Source organism: Micromys minutus (genome assembly GCF_963924665.1).
Source record: "Micromys minutus genome assembly, chromosome: 25".
Lineage (NCBI taxonomy): Eukaryota > Metazoa > Chordata > Mammalia > Rodentia > Muridae > Micromys > Micromys minutus.
In genome coordinates, this window is record NC_137960.1 from 32,500,104 (window position 1) to 32,513,746 (window position 13,643).

At 34.8% G+C, this 13,643-nt stretch overlaps 1 protein-coding gene across 2 annotated transcripts in view; it reads left to right on the forward strand.

Annotated features, from left to right (window-relative positions):
- GRIK2 (glutamate ionotropic receptor kainate type subunit 2) overlaps positions 1–13,643 on the forward strand; it is a gene marked incomplete at both ends in the record, with an annotated part of 685,772 nt that overhangs the window by 360,288 nt on the left and 311,841 nt on the right. The gene's annotated exons all lie outside the window — the stretch shown is intronic.

The window sequence follows — 13,643 nt, forward strand, 5'->3', positions numbered from 1 at the left end:
TCCCCTTATTCCTATCCTCTCTCCCCCTGCCTCTATTCTGTGAGAGTGCTCACCTATTGAACCATTCACTCCCTCCCACCTCCTGATATTCCTCTATACTGGAGCATCAAGTCTTTACAGGATCAAGGGCCTCTCCTCCAGTTGCTGCCCCATAAGAACACCTGCTAATACATTTGCAGTTGAACCCATGGGTTTCTCCATATAAACTCTTTAGTTAGTTGTTTAGTCTCTGAGAGCGCTGGGGGTGGGAGGGTGTCTGGTTGGTTGCCATCCCCTTCAGCTCCTTCAGTCTTTTCTGACACTCCTCCATTGAGAACCCTGTTTTTAGTCCAATGAATGGTTAGCTGAGAGCATCTACTACCTCTATATTTGTCAGGCTCTGGCAAAACCTCTTAGGAGGCATCTATTTCAGGCTTTTGTCAGTATGCACTTCATAGCATCTGAAATATTGTCTGGGTTTGGTGACTATATATGGGATAAATACCAGGTTGGCAGTTTCTGTATGACCTTCTCTTCAGCCTTTACTCTACAATTTGACTCATTCTTTTCCTCCATTGAGTATTTTGCCCTTCTTCTAAGAAGGACTGAAGCAACTACTCTTTGGTCTTCCTTACCCTTCTGCCTCATGTGGTCTCTGGATTATATCTTGGTTAACCCAAGTTTTGGGGATATTATCCACTCATCAGTGAGTGTGTATCATGTGTATTCTTTTGTGTCTGGAATACTTCACTTAGGATGATACCTTCTAATTTTATCTATTTGCCTAAGAATTTCATGAAGTCATTGCTTTTAATAGCTGAGTAGTACTCCATTGTGTAAATGTACCATATTTTGTGTATCCATTCCACTATTGGATGACACCTTGGCTCTTACCAGCTTCTGTCTATTATAAATAAGATTGCTATGAACATAGTGGAGTATGTGTCCTTGTTATATGTTGGATAAACTTTTGAGTATATATCCAGAAATGGGACAGCTGGATCTTCAGGTAGCACTATGTCTAATTTTCTATGAAACCATGAGAGTCATTTCCAGAGTGATTGCACCACCTTGCAATCCCACCAAAAATGTAGAAGTGTTCCTGTTTTTTCTACATCTTAGCCACCATCTGCTTTCACCTGAGTTTTTTTTTTTTTTTTTTTTTTTTTTTTTTTTTTTTCTGACAGGTGTGAGGTGGAAACTCAGGGTTGTTTTGATTTGCATTTTCCTGATGACTAAGGATGTTGAACATTTCTTTAGGTACTTCTCAGCCATTTAATATTTCTCAGTTTACAATTCATTGTTTAGCTCTGAACCCTATTTTTAATAGGGTTATTTGATTCTCTGGGTTTTAAATTCTTTTTTTGGGGGGTCTAACTTCTCAAGTTTTATATAAATTGGATATTAGGCCACTATCAGATGTAGGATTAGTAAAGTTTTTTTTTCCCCAACCTGTTGGTTGTCATTTTGTCCTAATGACAGTATCCTTTGCCTTCTAGAAGATTTGTAGTTTTATAAGTTCCCAATTGTCAATTCTTGATTTTAGAGCATAAGCCGCTGGTGTGCTATTCAGGAAAACTTTCCCTGTGTCCATGTGTTCCAGGCTCTTACCCACTTTCTCTTCTCATAGTTTGAATATATATGGTTTTATGTGGCTTCTTTGGGATGGAGAAGCTACCACAACATGTGGGTTCATTTGTGGGTCTTCAGTTCTATTTCATTGATCTGCATGACTGTTTCTGTACCAATCCCAAACAGGTTATTTTTTTTTTTCATGAATTTTCTGCAATACAGCTTGAGGTTGAGGATCTTGATTCCGCCAGAATGTCTACTATTGTTGTAAACAGTTTTCTCTATACTAGGTTATTTGTTATTTCAAATGCATATGCAAATTGCTCTTTCTGACTTTATGAAGAAGTGAGATAGAATTTTGATAAAATTGCATTGAATGTATAGTTTGCTTTTGGCAAGATGGCTATTTTAACTATATTAATCGTGCCAATTCATGAGCATGGGAGATCTTTCTTTTCTTTTTTTTTTTCCTGCTTGCTTCACCTGGCTTGCTCAGCTGCTTTCGTTTTCTTTTCTTTTCTTTTTTTTTTTTTTAAGTCTAAGCCAATAAATATATTTTTATTTTGTAAAAAAATAAACAATTATATGCTGATTAAAAAGAAACTATTTTATGACCCAGTTAAAAAATGTTGTAATATCTTTTTTTAAACAACTTTATTTTACAAAACAAAGATAAATGTACAGATTTTAAGCATTTTTTGCATAAAACTATACAATACATTTTTGTCAGTACTTTTTTTTTTAAAGGTTTGATAGTGTGATTAAGATCCCACCAGTAACAATGAGCATAAAGTACATGTAAAACAAGATGCAACCTGGATATAGTCAAAGTTTTCTTAGTGTGTAAAGATTTTTTTTTTTTTTTTTTTTTACAATGAGCAGACAGTACATGTAATACAGGGTACAACCCGGAATTTGTCAATGTGTTCTTGGTGGGTAAGGATTGAGCATGACTATTTTTTTTTTTGTTTTGTTTTATTTTCTTTATTTCTTGGACTTCATACAGTCTGTGAGTTGTTTCTGGGGCAGTGCAAGCTTCTGGGGTTAGCATCCCACTGTCAGTGACTGCATATTATGTCTGTTCTTTTGTGACTGGGTTATCTCACTCAGGATGATATTTTCTAGATGCAGCCATTTTCTTAAGAATTTGGTCAAGTCATTGTTTCTGGTGGCTGAGTAGTATTCCATTGTGTAAATGTACCACAATTTTTGTACCCATTCATCTTCTGAAGGACATCTGGGTTCTCTCCAGCTTCTGGCTATTATAAATAGAGCCGCTAAGAACATTGTGGTGCATATATCTTTGTTGTGCTCTAAGGTGTCTCTGGGGTATATGCCCAGAAGTGGAATAGCTGGGTCTTCAGTGTAAGTGGATCAAAGATCTCCACATTAAACCAGATACACTGAAACTATTAGATGAGAAACTAGGGAAAACCTTAGAACACTTAGGCACAGGAGAAAATTTTCTGAACAAAACACCAATGGCTCAAGCTCTAAGGTCAAAGATTAACAAATGGGACTTAATGAGATTGCAAAGTTTCTGTCAGGCTAAAGACATTGTCAAGAAAACAAAACGGCAACTAACAGAATGGGAAAAAAAATCTTTACCAACTCCACATCAGATAGAGGCCTAATATCCAAAGTGTACAAAGAACTCATAAAGCTAGACACCAGAGAATCAAATAATCCAATAATAAAATGGGGTATAGAGCTAAACAAAACGTTCTCAGTTGAGGAACACCGAATGGCCAAGAAACATCTGAGGAAGTGATCGACATCCTTAGCCATCAGAGAAATGCAAATCAAAACAACCCTGAGATTCCACCTCACACCAGTCAGATTGGCCAAGATCCAAAACACAGATGACAACAGATGCTGGCGAGGTTGCAGAGAAAGAGGAACACTTATCCACTGTTGGTGGGGTTGCAAACTAATACAACTACTCTGGAAATCAGTCTGGTGATACCTCAGAAAATTGGACATAATACTACCTGAAGACCCAGCTATGAGTGATCTTTCTATCTTCTGAGATCTTCCCGGATTTCTTTCTTCAGAAACTTAAAGTTTTTTTTTCACACAAATCTTTCTCTTGCTTGGTTAGAGTCACACCAAGGTATTTAATATTGTTTCTGACTATTGTGAAAGGTGTCATTTCACTATATTTTTTGTCAGCCTGTTTATTTTTTGAATAGAGGAAGGTTTTTAGTTTTCTGAAGTGCCTAGATAAACAAATGTCATGATGATGGCTTTAAAAAGTTCTATTTTACTTGAATAGTTTTGCCTTTAAGAAGGTAAGGTAGATTTCATCCAGCAATTGCACATGGAGTTGAGTTAAAATACTAGTTTGTCCATCCTGAGAAATAAGCATATATGAAGCCTCAAATGACACAGGAGAGAAGAAAAGCAAACTTTTCTTTCATAGTGTCATGAAAACAAATGTGTATACATCAGGACCAATAGATTACTTGGGTGAAAAACAATTGCTTCATCCTACTGAGCTTTTTCAAAATTTATCATTTGATAATACAATGTAAAGTGAGAAACACATTTTAAGGAACAGGGATACAACAGTTACGACACAGTGACTTCTGAATTATCTTGTTTCTAAGATGAAAGAGAACATTTCTTGTGGTAAATTACTAATGAGTAGAAACTGACTTACTTCATAATTGCTCAGTATGGACAAATGTATTGCACAGGATTTGAGTCAATAATTTTATGTGCATTTAAAAATTACTTATAACCATACATGTATTTGAAAAATAGGAGTAAGAGTTGAAATAAAAATACTATCTTTAACTCATATACGGGATCTGTATAAACATCATAACTTCAAATAATTTTGTCATGCGATTATTAATTTATAATTATTCTAAATAGAACTAGAATATATAGAATCAGTAACAAAAAGCATTCACTAAACCTTTAGCAATGTGACCATGACAAAGACTGACAGAACATCATTGTTATATCTTTAAAGAAAATTGAAGGAACCCCATGGCAAACAAAGTTGACACTCATTGTAAGAGTTAAATTAAGGGATAAGAAGAAAAATGATAGCAAAGGAGAAAATTAATTCTATAATGATATTGATTCATCATTTCTTACAATACAGAGAGGTTTCAGACAATTAGCAAATGTCTACACTTAGAAATAATTGTCTAAAATCTATCCTCAGTCATGTGTATTCTAGGCTATATTTTAATTACTCTACAACGGTATCTTCAAATCTATGTGTGGCAATAGCAGTTGCTACATATGAAGATTAATCATCTTGGTGATTTGTTTTATTTTCTAAAACATATAATTAACCTACACATAAAAAGGCTGAGTTAGTTTCATCTGAGCCCAGAGCCAGAACCAGCTCAACAGGACTCAAGTCCTACTCGGAGAAAGCCGAGCACCTAACTTGACACACCCTGGAGTTATCACAGAGCCTCAGTTGGGGAAACACCTCCATAAAATCCAGCTGTAAGGTATTTTCTCAGCTAGTGTTCAAGGGGAGAAGGCCCAGGCCATTGTGGGTGGTGCCATCCCTGGGCTGGTTGACCTGGGTTCTATAAGAAAGCAAGCTGAGTGATATGGAAGTATAAGCCGAATAAACCTCTTCCTCGCCAACTTGCTTCTTGGTCATGATATTTTGTGCACAAATAGAAACACCTACCAAGATAACAAGCTATCAAGTGAAGGAATTGAACAAAACCATCCAGGATCTAAGAACTAAAATAGAAACAATAAATAAAACACAAAGAGAGATAAGCCGGGAGATACAAAACCTAGGAAAGAGTTTACAAGCCATATACACAAGCATCACCAACAGAATAAAAGAGATGGAAGAGAGAATCTCAGGGGTAGAAAATACCAGAGAAAACATTGGTACAGCAGTCAAAGAAAATGTAAAATTCTCCTAACCAAATATATCCAGAAAATCCAGGACACAATTAGAAGAACAATCCTAAGGGTAACAGGTGTAGGAGAGAGTAAAGACCCCCAACTAGAAGGTTTACTAAATATCTTCTACAAAATTACAGAAGATTTCTTAACCTAAAGAGATGACCATGAACATACAAGAACCCTACAAAACTCCAAATAGATTTAACTAGAAAATAATTTTCTCCAGACAAAAAAGAACAAGTAATATATAAGGCAGACCAATCAGAATTACACCAGACTTCTCAACAGAGACTATGAAAGCTAGAAGATACTGGACAGATATGATATGAACTCCAAGATAACATAAATGCCATCCCAGTTTATTATATCCAGCAAAGCTCTCAGAAGGGATTAATTCTGTATCAAATTTTATGATGATTGAATCTGTGAAATTTGTTCTTTTACTCAACCTATATTTTCTAATTTTTCATCTAAAATTAATATGAAGGTTTTGTTGCAGAAGTAGTTAGGAGTATCAAAGAATATAAAATAATGTGCTAGAAGAATCTTTACAGACATGGAGTCTGGTGATTTTAACAGTCTTAATTCTGTTTAACCATGTGTGGGAGAACTAAAACATGGACAAATATTTGTTACTTTAACTGATCCCAATCACATAAGAATAAAGGAATATTTAAGTATTAAATAAGTCAGGGATTTTGATACAAATTTGGCTAATGCACTAATGAGAGAGGAATAACTTATGAGCTATTTATTTTTAGTGTGAATACTGACAGACATGATAAACAATTCCATGTGCTTCAGAGCCTTTTGGAACTGGTCTGTAAGAGACATGTTAATTGTTTTTTGTTTTTTTTTTTAATTTTAGACTAAAATGCTGTATATAGAGTTTAATAAAACACTATTGGGCAATTTTGATAGGTTTTACTGCAAAGGTAAATGTGGATAATAGAGTTCTTTCTGACTTATGGGATCTCAGAGAGAAACAAGGACTCTACTGGGAGCTGAGATAATATGTCTAGCCTGCTTTCTGTTTATGTTCTGAAAAGTTAACCAAAGCTTTAAAATATTCTAATTCTATTGGCAGAAGAAACATCTCCACATTATTATCTACGCTTAGCTCTTATCTAGGTTCCCAGCATGAGAGACAGTAGCGTGTAGTGATATGAGCCAAGAGTAATACAAGCTGGGTCTTCTTATTCCATGGGAACTGTCATAATTTATCATGATTTCCAGATGTGAGATGTGGACTTGCAGAGGTAGATGTTTTCTCCCACTAGGATTGTGTCTTGCTTTGGTCCATTTTTTTCTGTGAAATGTTTTCATTTATCTTTTTGGAGATGAAAATTTCTCTTTGTATGATTATATGTTAGAACTATGCAGCTTGTTTGTCAATTTATAGATACTGATAGTTAAAAGATTGCCTTGAATTTCAGAAAAATGTCGACTCATGAACTGTATTGGAAATGTTTGAGATTATGCAGAGTTTCGAGATGAGTTAAATTTATTTCACTTTTCTTTTCTTTAAAGACAGATGTCGTGTATGGCAGACTGCCCTCAGTCCTCACTAATGTAACAGGGAAAGACACTGAACTTTTGCTATTGCTGCCTTCCTCTTCTGGGTTCTTAAACGCATGTGTTATTGTGCTAAACTGATGTGGGTTTGTACTTTAAACCTGAAGCTTTATGAATATTAGTCAAACATTTTTCAAATGAGCCCTATCTCCAACCCCAAACACATTTTATTATGAGAATCTCAGTGCAAAATTGTAATGTTTAAGGCTATCAGTTTGATAGGGTCTAGACTCTTCTTTCAGGGTTTGGGGAGACTCTAAGAATGAAGTTTAGGGTATTTTCTGGAAAGTTTTGAGAGGAAGACTCACTACAGAAATAGGGTGAAATATGACCATACTTCTATTGCCAAATTTTCCCACTGTGATCAACTGAACCTCAAACTGTGAGCCAACCCTAACCATCAATTACTTAAGTTACTAATTGTGCAGTAGCATGAGAAAAGCAACAGATACATTTTAGTCATTTCTGAAACATAGGTCTAATTAGAATATATAGTTGGAAAAATAAACCCACACTCCTTAGGTTTTTCAGTTATGTAGAAGATAATCCAGAAATAACAAGTAAGTTCTCATTAAAGAGTAAAAGACATGTGATATCTTTAGTTCATTGAGCACTAATAACTACAAATTAGAACAAAATTGTCTGATTTTTGTAGCTATTTCACAAAGGCATTGATTAGAACCTTGTGTGATTCCTAGTAGACCAAAAAAGATAACAAATACCACCTCTATTAATGTATCTGTAGATGGAGCCTCCATTCAAGCAGAGAAAAGGACATTGGGTACAATTCTAGACATCTATGCTAGACAATAAGACAGATAATTTTGTATGAAAGAGGCTTCTAGACACTGTTCAAGGTTATGGAAATGAAAACCAGTAGTTTTATTAACTTATTCTGATGTGAACAGAGGGCATATTGTCTATTGTGCTTCCCAAATGCTCTTAGAATATTAACACATCCACTGATACCATTATCCCCAGGGAACATTATCTCCAGCCACAAATATAGTGATGATGGAGTCCTCCAAAACCATCTTAATTCATAGGTTCACCACAACCCGAGGGAAGAAATTAAAGGGTCATGACATTAGGTAAGTTGAGAATCAGTGGTTTAAACATGTGTGGCTTCCCTCACATAAAGCATTTATTTACTACAATGTCTAAGGAAAGGTTATCTTTTGAAATTGCTTTGGGAACAGAAAATGACAACAGTAGTGTTTCAGATGCCTAAGACTATGGTCAGCATTTTCAAGGGATTAGAGCATTTTATAATGCAGATGAGGTGATATCTGGAAAAAATATTTCATACTACACATGTTTAAAATGTGACCCCTAATGATAACATTTCAAATATGAGATTCTTTAATGTTCATTGAAAATATAGAAACATTGGGGTTTTTTTATAGATGTTTCTCTTTGTGGCAATAAAAATATTACCCCAAATTTTTATTTATTATTTTTAGTGATCTATGTAGAAATCCACCTTCTGTTCTTAAACCAAACACAGAGGCAGACAAAAGGTTAGAACATTGTATTTTTGGGAATCAGGAATGTTCAATTATACTTTGATTAAAAGTTGCTACCATAAGAAACCAGAAAAATAATTACTTAGAAATTAGCACCTTGGATGTTGTTTACAGGCATATTGGACATGTTTGACTCAGTCAAAAGTTTTAAGACTGTCAGCACAAAGGGAAGCTGTGATTTACAGAATTTTATGAAATGAATGATGATCATTCTCTGAAGATCATTACATATGTTATAGGACTTCTACAATGCTTTCTTCAGAAGTCCTTGATCAAAATAACAGAAATATTTTGATATTGTTTATTTGCATGTTCAGTGGGGAAATAGAATTCCTGAAGTCATTTGGAGAAAGAAAGAATTTGTTAAAAATTGCTAAGGAACAAAACTTTTGGTTAATTCAGAAGTAGTGGGATGTCTTCAAGCTTTTAAAATGATATTTATTATTAGAGAAAATGAAATTAGAATATGATGTGCAACAGAATATAGTTTAGTCCTAACTTACATTGTTCTCTCAGGTGTCTCTGTGAGCTTGAATTTTACATAGAAAAACACATGTCTAATGACATAAATAGATATATAAGTGTATTTAAAATATATTCTAAATATTATTGGATAGAATTGCATTTACATGAAAAAAAGTTGGAAAGATTTTCAGAAAACGCATTTTGGCTTTGTTAATGATATCACAAGCAAAAGACACTTTCCTATGGTAAACTAAACAAAGTAGTTACCACTATTAGAGAGTAGTCTTTTTTTTTTCAAAGAAAAGCAAATTTATTTCAAATACTAACTGTAGTCTTGAACTGAATTTTAGACTTGCTTTAAGATTGTAACTATTGGGTTTTCGATGCATACAGTCAAACCTATAAAAAGATCAAGTACTGACTATTCATATAGATTTATGTAAAAATTATTTTAAAATCTGAAAAAAAGGTAGTGACAAAAATGTATTGTATAATTTTACACAAAAAATGCTTGAAATCTGTACATTTATCTTTGTTTTGTAAAATAAAGATGTTAAAAAAAAGAAAAAAAAAAGGTCGACAAAGATCACTTGGTTTGAAATAAATTATTTACAAGCAAAAAAAAAAAAAAAGATTTAGTATCTACACGGTTGTCAGAGGGTTTTTTATGCATTTGTTGATCACTCTGGAAGTCTCGTTGGAAGGAAATTGTTTTGAGTATGACAAAAAGTGTAACTTTTGTTTTAAGTTATGCTTTACGGAAGTGGAAGATTGTTCTAAGAAGTTTATATGAAATTGACCCATTCTGTTAATATACATTTCAGCACAATGCTGGTTTCTATCATGAAGCTGAAGACTAAAATCTAAATGATTTTGATAATTGTTTCTTTTTCTTAGAATGGAGACTCTATGCTTTTCAGTTCTCCTTTGCCACCCCATAGTGATTCATTCTGGGTCTCTTTGTCCCTCTCTTCTTTCTAGGGCATCTCATCCTGTAACCCAAGATGGCTAGAGTGTCATTACATAACTCAGGCTTTATTTAAACTCTCTGTTTTTTCTTTTATTGGATATTTCTTTATTTACAATTCAAATGTTAGTTATCACCTTTTCCGCACCCCTACAGAACCTCCCTCTCCCTCTCCCTGCTTCAATAAGGGTGTTTTCCCTACCCACAACCTACCAACTCCCCAATCTGGCATTTCCCTATACTGGGGTATCAAGGTGTCACAGAACCACAGGCCTCTCCTTTCACTGATGCCAAACAAGGTCATCTGCTACATATGTGGCTAAACTCGTGGGTTTATTCCATGTGTACTCTTTGGCTGGTGATTTAGTCCCTGGGAGATCTGGGGCTCTGGCTGGTTGATATTTCATTCTTAATTTGGAATTGCAAACCTTCAGCTTCTTCAGTCCTTTCTCTATCTCCTCCATTGGAAACCCTGTTCTCAATCCAAAAGTTGCCTTCAAGCAGTTTCCGCTGCATTTGTCAGGCTCTGGCAGAGCCTCTCAGATGACAGCTATATCAGGCTCCTGTCAGCATGCACCTTTTGGCATCTACAATAGTGCTTGGGTTAGGTGACTATAGTAATACTCCTGCCTCAGCCAATATCGTGGTAGTGACTAGCACACTTTAGCTTCGCTTCTATATAAAGTATTTGTATTTTTGTATTTATAATTCATCAGATGAGCAAGACTCTTTGCAATACACATAGACTATCTATTTAGGGCATCTTTATTTCTCTCCAGGCACTAGACACTGGTAAGAACTCATACTAGGAAAAAAAGAAGCCTGTGAATTACACTAGGCTCTAGATAAAATGGAGATTAAAAACTATTTAGTATATGAATATCTAAAGAAGATACTATATACCCTGATTCTAGTTTCAATGCAAGTAGTGTATGTGTGGCATATTCACACTTGTCTTCCAGCTAGCCTATCTATTGAAAGGAGAAATGTCATCTTATAGCTTATTTTGTAGGTAATCAGGAATCTACCATCTGAAATGTTGCCTCTTTTATTTTTTTTTGAACAACTTCATTTTAAAAACCAAAGATAAATGAACAAATTTTAAGATTTTTTGCATAAAATATACCAATATATTTTTGTCAGTGCTTGGCATTCTTTTTTTCCAAAGGTTTGATAGTGTGCAGTAAGATCTTACTAATTAAAATGAGAGTAAAGTACATGTAAAACAGGATGTAACCTGGAATTAGTCAACGTTTTCTTGGTGTGTAAGGATGGAGCATAATGGTTTTTTCTTTTCCCTTTTTTTTTCTTTTGTTTTGTTGAACCTCACAGAGTCTGTGAGTTGTTTCTGGGGTGTTCAGAGCTTTCTGGGGTTAGTATTCCATTATCAGTGACTGCATATTATGTCTGTTCTTTTGTGACTGGGTTATCTCACTCAGGATGATATTCTCTAGATGCATCCATTTTCTTAAGAATTTGGTTAAGTCATTGTTTCTGATAGCTGAGTAGTACTTCATTGTGTAAATGTACCACAATGTATGTATCCATTCATCTACTAAAGGACATCTGGTTTCTTTCCAGCTTCTGGCTATTATAAATAGAGCTACTATGAACATTGTGGTGCATACGTCTTTGTTGTATATTGGAGTGTCTCTGTGGTATATGCCCAGGAGTGAAATAGCTGAATCTTTAGGTAGTACTATGTCCAATTTTCTGAAAAATCACCAGACTGAGTTCGAGAGTGGTTATATCAGTTTGCAACCCCACCAACAGTAAAGTAGTGTTCCTCTTTCTCCACATCCTCACCAGCATCTGCTGTCATCTGAGTTTTGGATCTTGGTCAATCTGACTGGTGTGAGGTGGAATCTCAGGGTTGTTTACATTTGCACTACCCTAGGGCTAAGGATGTCAAGCACTTCCTTAGATGTTTCTCCGCCATTTGATATTCCTCAACTAAGAACTTTTTGTTTAGCTCTGTACCCCACTTTTAGTAGGGTTGTTTGATTCTCTGGTGTCTAGCTTTTTGTATGCATTGTATACCTTGGATATTAGGCCTCTATCTGATGTGGGGTTGGTTAAGATCTTTTCCCACTCTGTTGGTTGCCATTTTGTTTTTTTGACATTGTCCTTAGCCTTACAGAAACTTTGCAATCTCATTAAGTCCCATTTGTTAATCTTTGACCTTAGAGCTTGAGCCATTGGTGCTTTGTTCAAGAAATTTTCTCCTGTGCCTATGTGTTCTAAGGTTTTCCCTACATTGTCATCTAATAGTTTCAGTGTAACTGGTTTAATGTGGAGATCTTTTATTTGCTTACACTTGAGCTTTGTACAAGGAGATAAGAAAGGGTCTCTTTTAATTCTTCTTCATGCTAAGTGCCAGTTGGACGAACACCATTTGTTGAAGAGGCTGATCTTTTTCCATTGAATGTTTACAGCTCCTTTGTCAAAAATCAGGTGACCATATATGTGAGAGCTCATTCCTAGATCTTCTATTCTATTCCATTGATTTACATGCCTATTTCTGTACCATTGCCATGCAGTTTTCAGCACAATTGCCTTGTAATATAGCTTGAGGTCAGGGATAGTGATTCCCTGAGATGTTACCTTAAGCAAATCTATTTTCAGAAGATATAATCAAATAATGAAATCATTTAGTTAGTATTAGTGTTAGTATTTCTTCTGTCATCAGATAATCATGTGTTTTCCAAGGTTGAAAACTCAGGCATTTCTTATTGTTTCTTTTTTTTTTTCTTTTTCTTTTTTTTTTTTTTTTTTTCTTTTCATCAGAAAGAGAACAGTCACCAGTCATTTGGGCTACAGGGTAAATTTAAGCCCTATTCTACCTCAAATAGCACATTTTCTATTTGAATAACCTTACAATAGTATATATATATATATATATATCTGTGTGTGTGTGTGTGTGTGTGTGTATATATATATATATATATATATTAAATATTTTAATATATATATATTTATATATATATATATATATATATTAAAATATATCCCAAGGAGAAAGACCTTCTTACTTCTCCAACTTTAGGATTTATATTGTAAAATTGAATATATCATATTAATATATCTCATTAAAATTTAATTTGTTTTCTTTATTTCCTGGACTTCATACATTCTGTGAGTTGTTTCTGAGGCCTTGCGAGCCTCTGGGGTTAGCATCCCACAATCAGTGACTGCATATTATGTCTGATCTTTTGGGACTGGGTTATCTCACTCAGGATGATATTGTCTAGATGCAGCCATTTTCTTAAGAATTTGGTTAAGTCCTTGTTTCTGGTGGCTGAGTAGTATTTCATTGTGTAAATATACCACAATTTTTGTATCCATTCATCTTCTGAAGGATATCTGGGTTCTTTCCAGCTTCTGGCTATTAGAAATAGAGCTGCTATGAACATTGTGGTGCATATATCTTTGTTGTGTTCTAAGGTGTCTCTGGGGTATATGCCCAGAAGTGGAATAGCTGGTTCTTCAGGTAGTATTATGTCCAATTTTCTGAGGTATCGCCAGACTGATTTCCAGAGTGGTTGTATTAGTTTGCAACCCCACCAACAGTGGAGAAGGGTTCCTCTTTCTCTGCAACCTTGCCAGCATATGCTGTCATCTGACTTTTCGATCTTGGCCAATCAGTCTGGTGTGAGGTGGAATCT